The sequence below is a fragment of the Rattus norvegicus genome, chromosome 2 (genome assembly GCF_021556685.1).
Source record: "Rattus norvegicus strain SHRSP/BbbUtx chromosome 2, alternate assembly SHRSP_T2T, whole genome shotgun sequence".
In the NCBI taxonomy this organism is placed as follows: Eukaryota; Metazoa; Chordata; class Mammalia; order Rodentia; family Muridae; genus Rattus; species Rattus norvegicus.
The window spans coordinates 69,158,891-69,172,885 of record NC_141535.1 but is presented as its reverse complement, the minus strand read 5'-3'; positions in this window follow the sequence as shown (position 1 = coordinate 69,172,885).

Here is a 13,995-nt window from a genome sequence, read left to right as displayed (position 1 = left end):
AATTCTGACTACTTGTCCCAGGACAAGGTAACTTCTAGAAGGCTGGGAGTTGCTCTCAGGAAAATAACAAGTCACAGGTATTCCTCTGAATAAGTTTGTTTGAATTGACTACACTGGATTGCTCTATGACAAGTAAGTGGGAGGTAGGCAGGAAGGAAAGACATCAGAATGTTTGCTTGCTTACTATATGGGAGTTGTGTTTCATTATGGGTTTTCTCTTTTTTAAGGTCCTACAAAATATGACTTTGGGACATTGGCTGGGAATTCCTGAGTGTACATGTCTAGAATCTATCCAGTATTTAATAGAATCTGACCAGTATTTAATTAAAGCTTGCTTCAAATATGGCTCCAAATTCTGGGATTAGTTTTTCTCTCTCATATCTCAGGATTACCAGCCACATTTGGAAAGATATCATGAAAGTATCAGATGGTGTAATATTCACACAACCAACTTCATGTATTTTTTACCCTGCATATTCTGTGTATTCATGAGTTTCTCTTAATCAGCTAGAGATGTTCTACCCCGTGCACCTCTTTATGTAAATTAAAAACTATACATTTTATAAATTATAAACATATAGATGATATATAGATTGATAGATGATGATGATAGATAGATACACAATAGAAATGTGCACTAGTTGCTGCTATCATGGTTCTCATAAATATAATTCGCCACCAACTTCTGAGCAGAATCATATGGAGCTAATGTCCCAAGAATTTTTTCATTGTCCTCTATTCTTTACAAATAAATGCATTATCATACTCACCATGAGAACAATGATATCTGACCTTTTCTTTTGCATAAATAATTAGGATTACAGGTAACAATTCAGTCTAGATGAGATGTACATCATAAAAATAGTCAAGGCAGTACAACAACTGTAGAACGCTTTTTTGCCTGTTTTTCTGCTAAAGTATAACTCACCTTCATTGTTACTCAAGGAAATTGTTTAATGTCATCCAATAGGGCAGAATGTATGCACATGGGAATTGATGCCTAGTGGCACCCGGAATCTGAGTAACAAAGAGGTCCGGAATAAACAGAAAGTCTTGTAGCTATGCCACCTCACCAAAGTGTTCATATTTACCTCTTAGAGTATCCAGCAGAAGTTGCCCTTTCAGTTCTGGAGGCGATTTGGGGGAGCAAGATATAAATTAGACTCCTGGTGTGATGTTTATTCTTTCTCTTTTCTTCCTGTCAGAATTGTACTTAAGCTGCTTCCTGTTGTGTACCCTTTCTCCTTCCTCACCAAAGGACTCTCTACCCAGGAGGCTGCAAAGAACATGCTTTGTTGCCACTAATTAGGTAGGGTGAGTTTCTGGAAGAGTAGCTGAAGGAATACGGGGATGCTTGGGTTATTTTTGTATATAACAAACATGTACCACGTACTTTTATTAAATATAAGGTCTTATTCTAAGTTTGCTCTGTACTTCTTTTCTCAAGAATGTGTCCTGCAATTTTAAGTATTTAGAAAAGCACATTATTTAAACTCATTCTTGCTCACAAATCTTTGAGACTATAATAGAACAGTTAATCACTGGTGTTTGGCACTTAAAAAACATAATCATTTATTCACTGTTTTTGACAGGATGAAGATACAGATATATTCATACACATGCACACATACATGCATACACACTTGAATACATACACATATACATAGAAACACATATACACATACACACACATATAAAGATAGAGTACATACACACAAGCATGTTTTCAGATGTGTGTATACTTGCAAAACATCCATAAATATGCTCATACACCCTTCATTAGCTTTACAATGGTCCTCTGTTCATAATCTATCTTGATTCAAAGACTAAACACTTCAATTTAACAATTTGAATGTGTATTGATGTCGGTTTCATACATTGTTTTGGCTCAAATTTCCTCTTCATAAAGTCTCATCCTATTTTCTTTTTGAGTCTTCTTTTTTAGTGCAATACAATGTTCCTTGTGTTTAAGGATATATAGAGTGAAACAGTTTGATTGTGTATGACCTTCTTGGTCTTATACATTTGAAATCTTGGGGCCTGGTTAGTGTAAATATTTGATTATAACATACAGTCTTGTTATGTAAGCTGTGTCATTGAGGAAGAGTTCCAAGACTTCAAAAGAGTCATTCCATTCCCAGTGTATTCTCGCTCTACTTCATGGTTGTAGGTCAATGTGAGCTCTCAGCTTTTCCTTCACACCATGATGTACTGTAATCAAGCCCTCTGAAGCCATAGCAAATGATTTGATTTCTTTTATAAGCTGCCTTGGTAATGGCTGTTTATCATGACAGTAGAAAAATAAGATATTGAATAAAAATAATAATGAATTTTGGGTGCTTTGGTCTAAGGCTTCACAGATTTTTGTTTGTTCGATAGATTTTTTTTTAAGGACTTTCTGACAACATACTGTTAAATGTCCATTCCTTTAGAAAAATGAAAATTGGTTAATTCTGTTATTCTTTTGTTACTTTAACCTCCAGAGGAGAGAAGTCATAAAGTAATAATAGAAAAATATCTTTCTCTATTTTTTATTCTTTTTTTTAAAGTACATAAGTTTTAATTATTTGCTTTCACTTCGAAGAGACAATTTCTTTTTTCCCCATCTTTACTAAATTGGGTATTTCTTATTTACATTTCAAATGTTATTCCCTTTCCCAGTTTCAAGGCCAACATGCACCTAACCCCAATCCCTCCCATTCTATATGGGTGTTCCCCTCCACAACCTCTCCCCATTACTGCCCTCCCCCCAACAATCCCGCTCACTAGGGGTCCAGCCTTGGCAGGACCCAGGGCTTCCCCTTCCACTGGTGCTCTTACTAGGATATTCATTGCTACCTATGAGGTCAGAGTCCAGGGTCAGTCCATGTATAGTCTTTAGGTAGTGGCTTAGTCCCTGAAAGCTCTGGTTGCTTGGCATTGTTGTTCATATGGGGTCTCGAGCCCCTTCAAGCTCTTCCAGTCCTTTCTCTGATTGCATCAACGGGGGTTCGGTTCTCAGTTCAGGGGGTTGCTGCTGGCATTCGCTTATGTTTTTGTCATATTCTGGCTGTGTCTCTCACGAGAGATATACATCCGGATCCTGTCAGCATTCATTCTTTGTTTCAACAATCCTATCTAGCTTGGTGGCTGTATGTGTATGGGCCACATGTGGGGCAGGCTTTGAATGGGCATTTCTTCTGACTGTGTTCTAAACTTTGCTTCCCTATCCATTCCTAATGGTATTCCTGTTCCCCTTTTAAAGAAGGAGTGAAGCACCTGAATTGTTGTCATCCTTCTTGAGTTTCATGGGTTCAGTGTATCTTGGGTAATTCGAGCATTTGGGCTAATATGCACTTATCAATGAGAGCATACCATGTGTGTTTTTCTGTGATTGGGTTACCTCACTCAGGATGATATTTCCCAGTTCCATTCATTTGCCTAAGAATTTCATAAAGTCATTGTGTTTGATAGCTGAGTAGTATTCCATTGTGTAGATGTACCACATTTTCTGTATCCATTTCTCTGTTGAAGGGAATCTGGGTTATTTCCAGCTTCTGGCAATTATAAATAAGGCTGCTACGAACATAGTAGAGCATGTGTCTTTGTTGTATGTTAGAGTATTTTTTGGGTATATGCCCAAGAGAGGTATAGTTAGGTCCTCAGGTAGTACAATGTCCAATTTTCAAAGGAACCTCCAGACTGATTTCCAGAATGGTTGTACCAGTCTGCAACCCCACCAACAATGGAAGACTGTTCTACTTTCTCCACATCCTCGCCAGCATCTGCTGTAGTTGTAGTTTTTGATCTTAGCCATTCTGACTGGTGTGAGGTGGAATCTCAGGGTTGTTCTGATTTGCATTTCCCTTATGACTAAAGATGATGAACATTTCTTTAGGTGCTTCTCAGTCATTCAATATTCCTCAGCTGTGAATTCTTTGTTTAGCTCTGAACCCACTTTTTAATAGGGTTATTTGTCTCCCTGCAGTCTAACTTCTTGCGTTCTTTGTATATTTTGGATATAAGCCCTCTATCAGTTGTAGGATGGGTAAAGATCTTTTCCAAATCTGTTGGTTGCCATTTTGTCCTAACAACAGTATCCTTTGCCTTACAGAAGCTTTGTCGCTTTATCAGATCCCATTTGTCAATTCTTGATCTTAAAGCATAAGCCATTGGTGTTTTGTACAGGAAATTTTCTCCAGTGCCCCTGTGTTCAAGATTCTTCCCCAATTTTTCTTCTATTAGTTTGAGTGTACCCTGTTTGATATGAAGGTCCTTGATCCACTTGGACTTAAATTTTGTACAGCAGGGTGATAAGAGCGGATTGATCTGAATTCTTCTACATGCAGACCTCCAGTTGAACCAGCACCATTTGCTGAAAATGCTATCTTTTTTTCCATTGAATGGTTTTGGCTCCTTTGTCAAAAATCAAGTGATTATAGGAATGTGGGTTCATTTCTGGGTCTACAATTCTATTCCACTGGTCTATACGCCTCTCTCTGTACCAATACCATATAGTTTTCTTCACTATTGCTCAGTAATACTGCTTGAGTTCAGGGATAGTGATTCCCCTGGAAGTCCTTTTATTGTTGAGGATAGTTTTACATATCCTGGGTATTTTGTTATTCCAGATGAATTTGCAAATGGTTCTTTCTAACTCTGAGAAGAATTGAATTGGAATTTTGATGGGTATTGCATTGAATCTGTAGATCGTTTTTGGTAAAATGGCCATTTTTGCTATATTAATCCTGTCAATCCATGAGCTTGGGAGATCTTTCCATCTTCTGAGATCTTCTTAAATTTCTTTCTTCAGAGACTTGTAGTTCTTATCATACAAGTCTTTCACTTGCTTGGTTAAAGTCACACCAAGGTATTTTATATTATCTGGGACTATTATGTAGGGGTTTATTTCCCTAATTTCTTTCTCAGCTTTTTTCTCTTCTGTGTAGAGGAAGGCTACTGACTTATTTGAGTTAATTTTATACCCAGACATTTGGCTGTAGGTGTTTATCTGTTTTAGTAGTTCTCTGATGAAACTTTTGGGGTCACTTAAATATACTATCACATCATCTGCAAATAGTGATGTTTTGATTTCTTCCTTTCCAATCTGTATCTCTTTGATCTCCTTTTGTTGTCTGATTGCTCTGGCTAGGACTTCGAAAACTATATTGTATAAATAGAGAGAGAGTGGGCAGCCTTGTCTTGTCCCTGATTTTAGTGGGATTGTTTCTAGTTTCTCTCCATTTAGTTTAATTTCAGCTACTTGGTTGCTGTATGTTGTCTTTACTATGTTTAGGTATGGGCCTTGATTGCCTGTTTTTTCTAGGACTTTTATCATAAAGGGGTGTTGAATTTTGTCAAATGCTTTCTCAGCATCTAATTAAATGATCACGTGGTTTTTATCTTTCAGTTTGTTTATATAGTGGATGGCTTTGATGGTTTTCCATGTATTAAACCATCCCTGCATACATGGGGGCTGAAGCCTACTTGGTCATGATGGATGATTGTTTTGATATGTTCTTGGATTCAGTTTGCAAGAATTTTATTGAGTATTTATGTGTCAATATTCGTAAGGGAAATTGGACTGAAGTTCTCTTTCTTTGTTGGGTCTTTGTGTGGTTTAGGTATAAGAGTAATTGTGGCTTCATAGTAAGAATTCAGTAGAACTCCATTTCAATTTTGTGGAATAGTTTGTATAGTATTGGTATGAGGTCCTCTATGAATGTCTGATAGATTCTGCACTGAATCCATCTGGACCTTGGCTCTTTTTGATTGGGAGACCTTTAATAACTGCTTCTACTTCTTTATGAGTTATGGGGATGTTTAAATAGTTTATCTGTTCTTAATTTAACTTTGGTACCTGGTATTTGTCTAGGAAATTGTCCATTTCCTGCAGATTTTCAAGTTTTGTTGAATATAGGCTTTTGTACTAGGATCTGATGATTTTTTGAATTTCCTCTGATTCCGTAGTTATGTCTCCCTTTTCATTTCTGATTCTGTTTATTTGGACACACTCTCTGTGTCCTCTCGTTATTCTGGCTAAGTGTTTATCTATCTCTTTGATTTTCTCAAAAACCAGCTTTTGGTTCTGTTGATTCTGTGTACAGTCCTTTTTGTTTCTACTGATTTGATTTCAACACTGAGTTTGATTATTTCCTGCCTTCTACTCCTGCTGGGTGTATTTGCTTCTTTTTGTTCTAGAGCTTTTAGGTGTGCTGTCAAGCTGCTGACATGTGCTCTCTCCTGTTTCTTTCTGCAGGCACTCAGAGCTATGAGTTTTCCTCTTAACACAGCTTTCATAGTGTCCCATAAGTTTGGGAATGTTGTATCTTAATTTTCTTTATATTCTAAGAAGTCTTTAATTTCTTTATTTCTTCCTTGTCCAGGATATCATTGAGTAGAGCATTGTTCAACTTCCATGTATATGTGGCTGTTCTTTCCTTATTGTTATTGAAGACCAGCTTTAGCCTGTGGTGGTCTGATAGGACACATGGGATCATTTCTATCTTTCTGTATGTGTTGAGGCCTGTTTTGTGCCCGATTATATGGTCAATTTTGGAGAAGGTACCCTGAGGTGGTGAGAAGAAGGCAGACCATTTTGTTTTAGGATAGAATGTTGTTCTATAAATGTCTGTTAAGTCCATTTGGATCATAACTTCTATTAGTCTGTCTATGTCTCTGCTTAATTTCTGTTTCCATGATCTGTCCATTCATGAGAGTGGGGTGTTGAAATCTCCTACTATTATTGTATGAGGTGCAAGGTGTGCTTTGAGCTTTAGTAAGATTTCATTGATGAATGTAGGTGCCCATGCATTTGGAGCATAGATATTTAAGGTTGAGAGTTCATCTTGGTGGATTTTTCCTTTGATGAATATGAAGTGTCCTTCCTTATCTTTTTTGATGACATTTGGGTGAAAATTGATTTTATTTGATGTTGGAATGACTACTCCAGCTTGCTTCTTCAGCCTATTTGTTTGGAAAGTTGTTTGCCATTCTTTTATTCTACGGTAGTGTCTGTCTTTTTCTCTGAGGTATGTTTCCTGTAGGCAGCAAAATGCTGGGTCCTCATTACATATCCTGTTTGTTAATCTGTGTTTTATTATTGAGGAATTGAGTCCATTGTTGTTGAGAGATATCAAGGAATAGTGATTGTTGCTTCCTGTTATCTTTGTATTTGGAGGTGATATTATGATTCTGGGCTTCTCTTCTCTTTGTTTTGTTTCTAAAATATTAATTTCTTTCTTTTTCTAGGGTGTAGCTTGCCTCCTTGTGTTGGTCTGTACCATTTATTATCCTCTGTATGTTTGGGTTTGTAGAAAGATATTTGTAAATTTGGTTTTGTAATGGAATATCTTGGTTTCTCCATCTATGTTAATTGATTTTTGGTGGATACAGTAAACTGGGCTGGCATTTGTGTTATCTTAGAGTCTTCATGACATCTGTCCAGCACCTTCTGGCTTTTCACCAGGATTTTCTGGTGAGAAGTCTGGTGTAATTCTGATAGGTCTGATTTTATGTTATTTGACCTCTTTCTTTTAATATTCTTTTAATATTCTTTCTTTGTTTTGTGCATTTAGTGTTTTGACTATTATGGGACGGGAGGAGTTTCTTTTCTGGTCCAATCTATTTGGAGTTCTGTAGGTTTCTTGTATGTTTATGGGCATCACTTTCTTTAGGTTAGGGAAGTTTTCTTCTATGATTTTGTTGAAGATATTTACTGGTCCTTTGAGCTGGGAGTCTTCACTCTCTTCTATACCTATTATCCTTAGGTTTGATCTTCTCATTGTGTCCTGGATTTCCTGTATGTTTTGGTCAAGTAGCTTTTTCTGTTTTATGTTATCCTTGACAGTTGTGTCAATGATTTCTATGGAATCTTCTGCTCCTGAGATTCTCTCTTCTATCTCTTGTATTCTGTTGGTGATGCTTGTATCTACGGCTCCTTGTCTCTTCCTTTGGTTTTTTATACCCAGGGTTGTCTCCCTTTGTGCTTTCTTTATTGCTTCTATTTCCATTTTTAATTCCTTCACCTGTTTGATTGTGTTTTCCTTTAATTCTTTCAGGGATTTTTGTGTTTCCTCTCTATATCCTTCTGCTTGTTTAATTGTTTTTCCTGCTATTCTCTAAGGGAGTTGTTTATTTCTTTCTTAAAGTTCTCAATCATTCTGATCCAATATGATTTTAAATCAAAATTTTGCTTTTCTGGTGTGTTTGAATATTCAATGTTTGTTTTAGAGGGAGAATTGGGCTTTGATGATTTAATGTAGTCTTGGTTTTTGTTGCTTGGGTTCCTCAGCTTGCTTTTTGCCATCATGCTGTCTCTGGTGTTACCTTGGTTTGCTATTTCTGACAGTGGCTTGACCATCCTATAGGCCTTTGTGTCAGGAGTGCTGTAGACCTTTTTTCCTCTTTTCTTTCAGCCAGTTATGGGAACAGAGTGTTCTGCTTTCAGGTGTGTAGTTGTTCCTGTCCACTGGCTTTCAGCTGTCCCTTTGGGCGGGAACCAGAAGGGCCGGCCCCTACTTCTCCTAGGTCTCTGTGTGCAGGGGCCCCAGGTGGCTCTAGGCATTTTCCTCTGGAGTCAGAACTGTGGGCAGAGAGTAGTCTCCTCTGGTTTCCCAAGAATGTCTGCTCCGCTTAAGGTCTAGTTCGCCCTCCCATGAGATTTGGGTGCAGGGAGCTGATTGACCAGGTCTGTTCAGATCTGGGGACAGTCTGGACCTCAGGGATCTTGCACATTGACTGTTCCTATCTTCCTTTGCCCAGAGGCACTATACAATTTCCTCTTGTGCCAGGGATGTGGGTAAAGGTGGGCAGAAGTGACGGTCTCTCCTGCCTTGCAGTCTCAGGATTGCCCACGCTTCTGGTTGATCAGCTTTCTATCCCATGGTGTTTTGGAGCTTAATTTTTATTCTCATTAACATTTTTTCTGATAATCTACTTGAAAACACTCTGATTGATATCAATAACAAATCCTCAAAACAGACTTGAAATTTCTCCTGTTCTCCTTGTTTTGTAACAAGAATATTACTTTCTTGACAGCATAGTGCTTTCAGATAAAGTACATTTCCTCAGGAGCAAATCTTGATGATTTTTCTGTTACTGATTTAAACAAAGTAACCCTCAATTATTCAACCTAGGAATTCTGTAACCAAGCACTTCTCATGGAAATTATCTCTATCCACAAACTACATGATAACCATCTACAATCCACAGACCCAGATAAACCAAATCATAAGGAAATCCTAAGGGAAAACAGATACAACTTTCTTGGAATGGGAGAGAGGGAACAGGGTGGGACAGAGAATGAGAAGGGGAACTGGGATGGGGATGAGGTTTGGGGGAAGAGTTGTGGGAGAGAGCTGGGAGAAAGAATCAAAATCAACAGAGGCATATATGGAAGTAGCTGGAGACTTTGGCCAAGGAGGCTTCTGGGGATTCTAAAAAGGTGACATAACAGACTCCTACCACTTGAGAATATGGATACAGAAATGGCCACCTCACATAGCCAAAGAAGACTTCCAGGGGAGGGAGGAGGACATTAACCACATGTGCTACATATATCTGTGGGTGGGGATAGCTAGGTCCAGCCCCTGAGTTCTCTTTGGTTGGTGGTATATTCCCTGAGAATCCAGAAGATTCCAGGTAAATTGACTCTGCATGTGTTCTGGTGTCCTTTACCTCTGCAATTCAATTAAGTCTATTCCCCACACAAGATTCCCCAAACACTGTTTGCTGTTTGGCTGTAGATAACTACAGCTGTTTCTATCAATTGCTGGCTGAAGCCCGTCTGAAGGCAGTTATGCTAGCAACTATCTGCAAGCCCCTATCTGCAAGCAAAAGAGACTATAATTAATAGTGTCAGGGATTGGTGCTTTTCCTTGGGATGGGTCTTCAGTTGGGCCAGTTATTGTTTGGCCATTCTTTAGGCTTTGTTCCATCTTCTTTTCTGCATTTCTTGTAGACAAGACCAATTTTATCTGGAAAGTTTTGTGGGTGGATTTTAATTTTTACTAAGTAATTTATACATTGGGTGGAGTTTCTGTGACCTTTGTCTCTTAAAGAAACGAACTTTGAGGTTGGATGGACAGATCAGGAGTATGGGCAATTGCTGATCTTCCAAATGACTGGGACCATAATTCTGTTTTCAGTTTCTTGCAGATACTGAAAACTCTGAGTCCAGGTGATTCAACTTCTCTATCTCTCTGTTTCTCTGTCTCTGTTTGTCTTTCTACCTCTCTGTTTCTTTCTCTCTGTCTCTCTCTCTGTTTTTCCGAAGAAAATCACAAACACACACACACACACACACACACACACACACACACACACACCAGAAAACTTTTTGAAAATGTGGATATATTTAATGTTTATTGATCATATGAAATCTAGTGAAGAAAGAAGACATGTTCTCTTCAGAGACAACAGACCTTTTCTCAATGAATAATGATTTAAATGTATGATAATGCATCTAGCTTTTTTTCTCCTGAGTGAAATATCATACAGTTACTCTAGGTATAATCACTACATTAATGTTAGAGATTACTTAAGATAACATGAAGGAAATAGTGATACTTTTTCCCGTTAAATATGGTGTCTTCTCACATTAAAAGAAAAGTTATGCTGTGATAGAATACAAAGGTTGCCAATTTAAACATCAGCCACAGAACTCCAATGCAGATCCTTTGACTCTAGTTAGTTAATAGAATGTACTTGGCGGCAGGAATCTGGATTCTGAATTCTGACTGTGTTTTCTCAGTTTTATTTAGAGTGATTTGAGCTTACTTTCAGCTTTTTCCTTTTTTTACTTTTCAGTTTTCCCCCATTTCCTTATATTCTCCTTCTTACTGACAAAACATGAGAGAGAGAGAGACAGAGACAGAGACAGAGACAGAGAGAGACAGAGAGAGAGAGACAGAGAGGTAGCTTTTATTTTCCAAGAAAACTATTTTTCCCATTTACTAAGTACTTATTAGTTAACATTCCCTTATCTATTTTCTCATGATATTTAAAGTTACATTTTTAAAACTGTTGCTCTTTTGAATTATGATGAAATTAATCTATTTCACAAAGATTTAAAGACTTTCCCCCTTTTAGCTAAGATAAAATCAAGTAATACTAATTTATTCACAGTATAATAAAATATCATATTCTAATTCATTTAAAATATATAAGCTTTAGGAAATTCAATGGGCTTCTAAATTTTCTGTATGTGATTTTTGTTTTGTCTGTCTCATTTTGAGAATGTGACGTTGATAAATACACATTGCAATATAACAGTCTTTTCATAAAGAACAGTTTTGCCATTAAAACATCAAAATCAGGGAGAAAAACAATCTTCATCATTTGATATTTTGAATTTGTATAATTCTTTTAGTTTATGAACTTTTAAGAGAAATTGAGAAGATAACTGAGGAAAATAATTCTCAAAATTTATGAAATGGTTGAGAGCAACTGAGAAGATAAAGCCTTGAGTCCAGCTCATATGGTACAGAGGGACTCAAACCTCAAGAAACCACATTTTGCACCTTACAGTATACTGCTGAAATGAGCAACTTAGGTATTCCATTATTGCCCCAGAGAAGAAAAACCCTCCTACCTGCAATGAAAAACTTAGTCTCAGATATCATTTAATTGTTTTTCTGTTATATATTGTGATGGCTTCAATATTACTGGCTGAAGATAAGTGGCATTATTAAGGTATGAGACCTTATGAGAGGAAGTGTGGCCTTGTTAGAGGATGTTCGTCTCTGTGGGTGTTGGCCTCGAAGTCTGCTAGTGCTCAATATCTACCCAGCATAGAGCCCCTCTCATCCTGGCTGCCTGTGGAAGCTTGTTCATTCTTTGGAGGAGCTTTTTTTTATCTAGTATAGCAAGTTTAGAAAAGAATAATATGAAATATGTTGTTCAAAGTTTAAAAGGGCATGAGAAAGTAGAATGAAGCTAAAGCCTATATTCAAGGAAAAAGTAGGGAACTGTCTCCTCAGGACAAGATCCAGCACAGCTGCCTATCTACTGGAAGTGGACTCTTTGAGTTTCCTCTCCCAATTATTGGATATTTTGGCTAAGGTCACCAAAAGTGAGGTCTTAGTGTCTCTTACCTCCCTGGTCTCTGGCACTTTCCAGAGACGGTCCCCACCTCCCAACTGCAGAAGCCATTTACTTCCATTCATTCTCTTGGCCTTCTGGGCTTCTCTCCTGTCTCCTGTTCCCCATACATGATGCTATTCCCCTTTTCCTCCCCTCTTCACCTCTCTAACCCAGGTCCCTCCCTCCCTTTGCTTACCCTGCTTATTTCCTTCATCCTTTTAAGTTGTATTAAAGCATTCTCACTTTGGCCTTTTTGCTTGCTTTACTTCTTAAGGTCTTTGGGTTGTATACTGGGTATTCTGTATTTTGGCTAAGAACCGAACATACCATGCATGCATTTTTGAATCTGAGATCCCTCATTCAGAATATTTTCAAGCTCCATCCATTTGCCTGTGAAAACAATGATGCCCTCATTCTTAAAAGCTGAATAGTATTCCCTTGTGGAAATGAACCACATTATTTTTATCTATTTTTTAGTTCAGGGACATCTGGGTTGTTACCAGCTTCTGGCTGTTACAAATAAGGCTGCTATGAATATAGTGGAACACTTATCTTGTGCTATGGTGAAATGTCTTTTGGATATATGTCCAAGACTGGTATGACTTGGTCTTCAGGTAAATTATTTCTAATATTCTTTAGTTTGTTATGCCACCAGCAATGGAGGAGTGTTCCTTTTTCTCTACATCCTCACATGAGATTTTGATCGTTACCATTCTTATGTGTAATAATGGATTATCAGAATGTTTTTGATTTGCATTCCCTAATAGCAAAGGACTTTGAACATTTCTTTAAGTGTTTCAAGGTCATTAGAGATTCTTCTGTTCTGAATTCTCTGTTTAGCTGTGTAACCCATTTTTAATTGGATTACTTGGAATTTTGAGTTTAACTTCTTGAGTTCTTTATATATTATTTATATAAGCCCTCTGGTAGATGTAGTGATAGAGAAGATATTTTCCCAAAATGTAGGGTGGTATTTGTCCTATTGATGGAATCTTATTTTTATTGGATATTTCTCCATTGACATTTCAAATTTTAGACCCTTTTCCAGTTTCCTGTCCATAGCCTCCTATACACTCCCCCTCTCCTTCTTCTATAAGGGAGTTCCCCTCCCCACCCATCCCCCATTACCACTTCCCCACCCCCACCTAACATTCCCCTACACTGGGAGTTGGACCTTGACAGGACCTAGGGCTTCTCTTTCCATTGGTGCCCAACAAGGCCGTCATATGCAGTTGGAGCCATGGGTCAGTCCATGTATAGACTTTGGGTAGTAGTTTAGTCCTGGGAAGCTCTGATTGGTTGGCATTGTTGTTCTTATGGGGTTGCAAGCCCCTTCAGCTCTTTCAATCCTTTCTCTAATTCCTCCAAAGGGAGTCCCGTTCTCAGTTCAGTGGCTTCCTGCTAGCATTCATCTCTGTATGTGACATGCTCTGGCTTTGCCTCTCAGAAGAGATCTATATCTGTCAGCATACACTTCTTAGCTTCATCAATCTTATCTAGTAGCAGTACCTAGTGCCACATGTGGGACAGGCTCTAAATGGCCATTCCCTCAGTCTGTGCTCTAAACAATGCCTCCATATTTCCTTCTGTGGATATATTTGTTACCCGTTCTAAGAAGAAGTGAAGCATCTGCATTTTGGTTATCCTTCTCCTTGAGATTCATGTGGTCTGTGGATTGCTTCTTGTGTAATTCGAGCTTTTGGGATAATATCCACTTATCAGTGAGTGCATACCATGGGTGTTTTTCTGTGATTGGGTTACCTCACTCAGTATGATAATCTCCAGTACCATCCACTTACCTATCAATTTCATGAAGTCATTGGTTTTGATTGCTGGGTAATACTCCATTATGTAGATATACCATATTTTCTGTATCCATTCCTCTGTTCAAGGGCATCTGGGTTCTTTCCAGCTTCTATTATAAATAAGGCT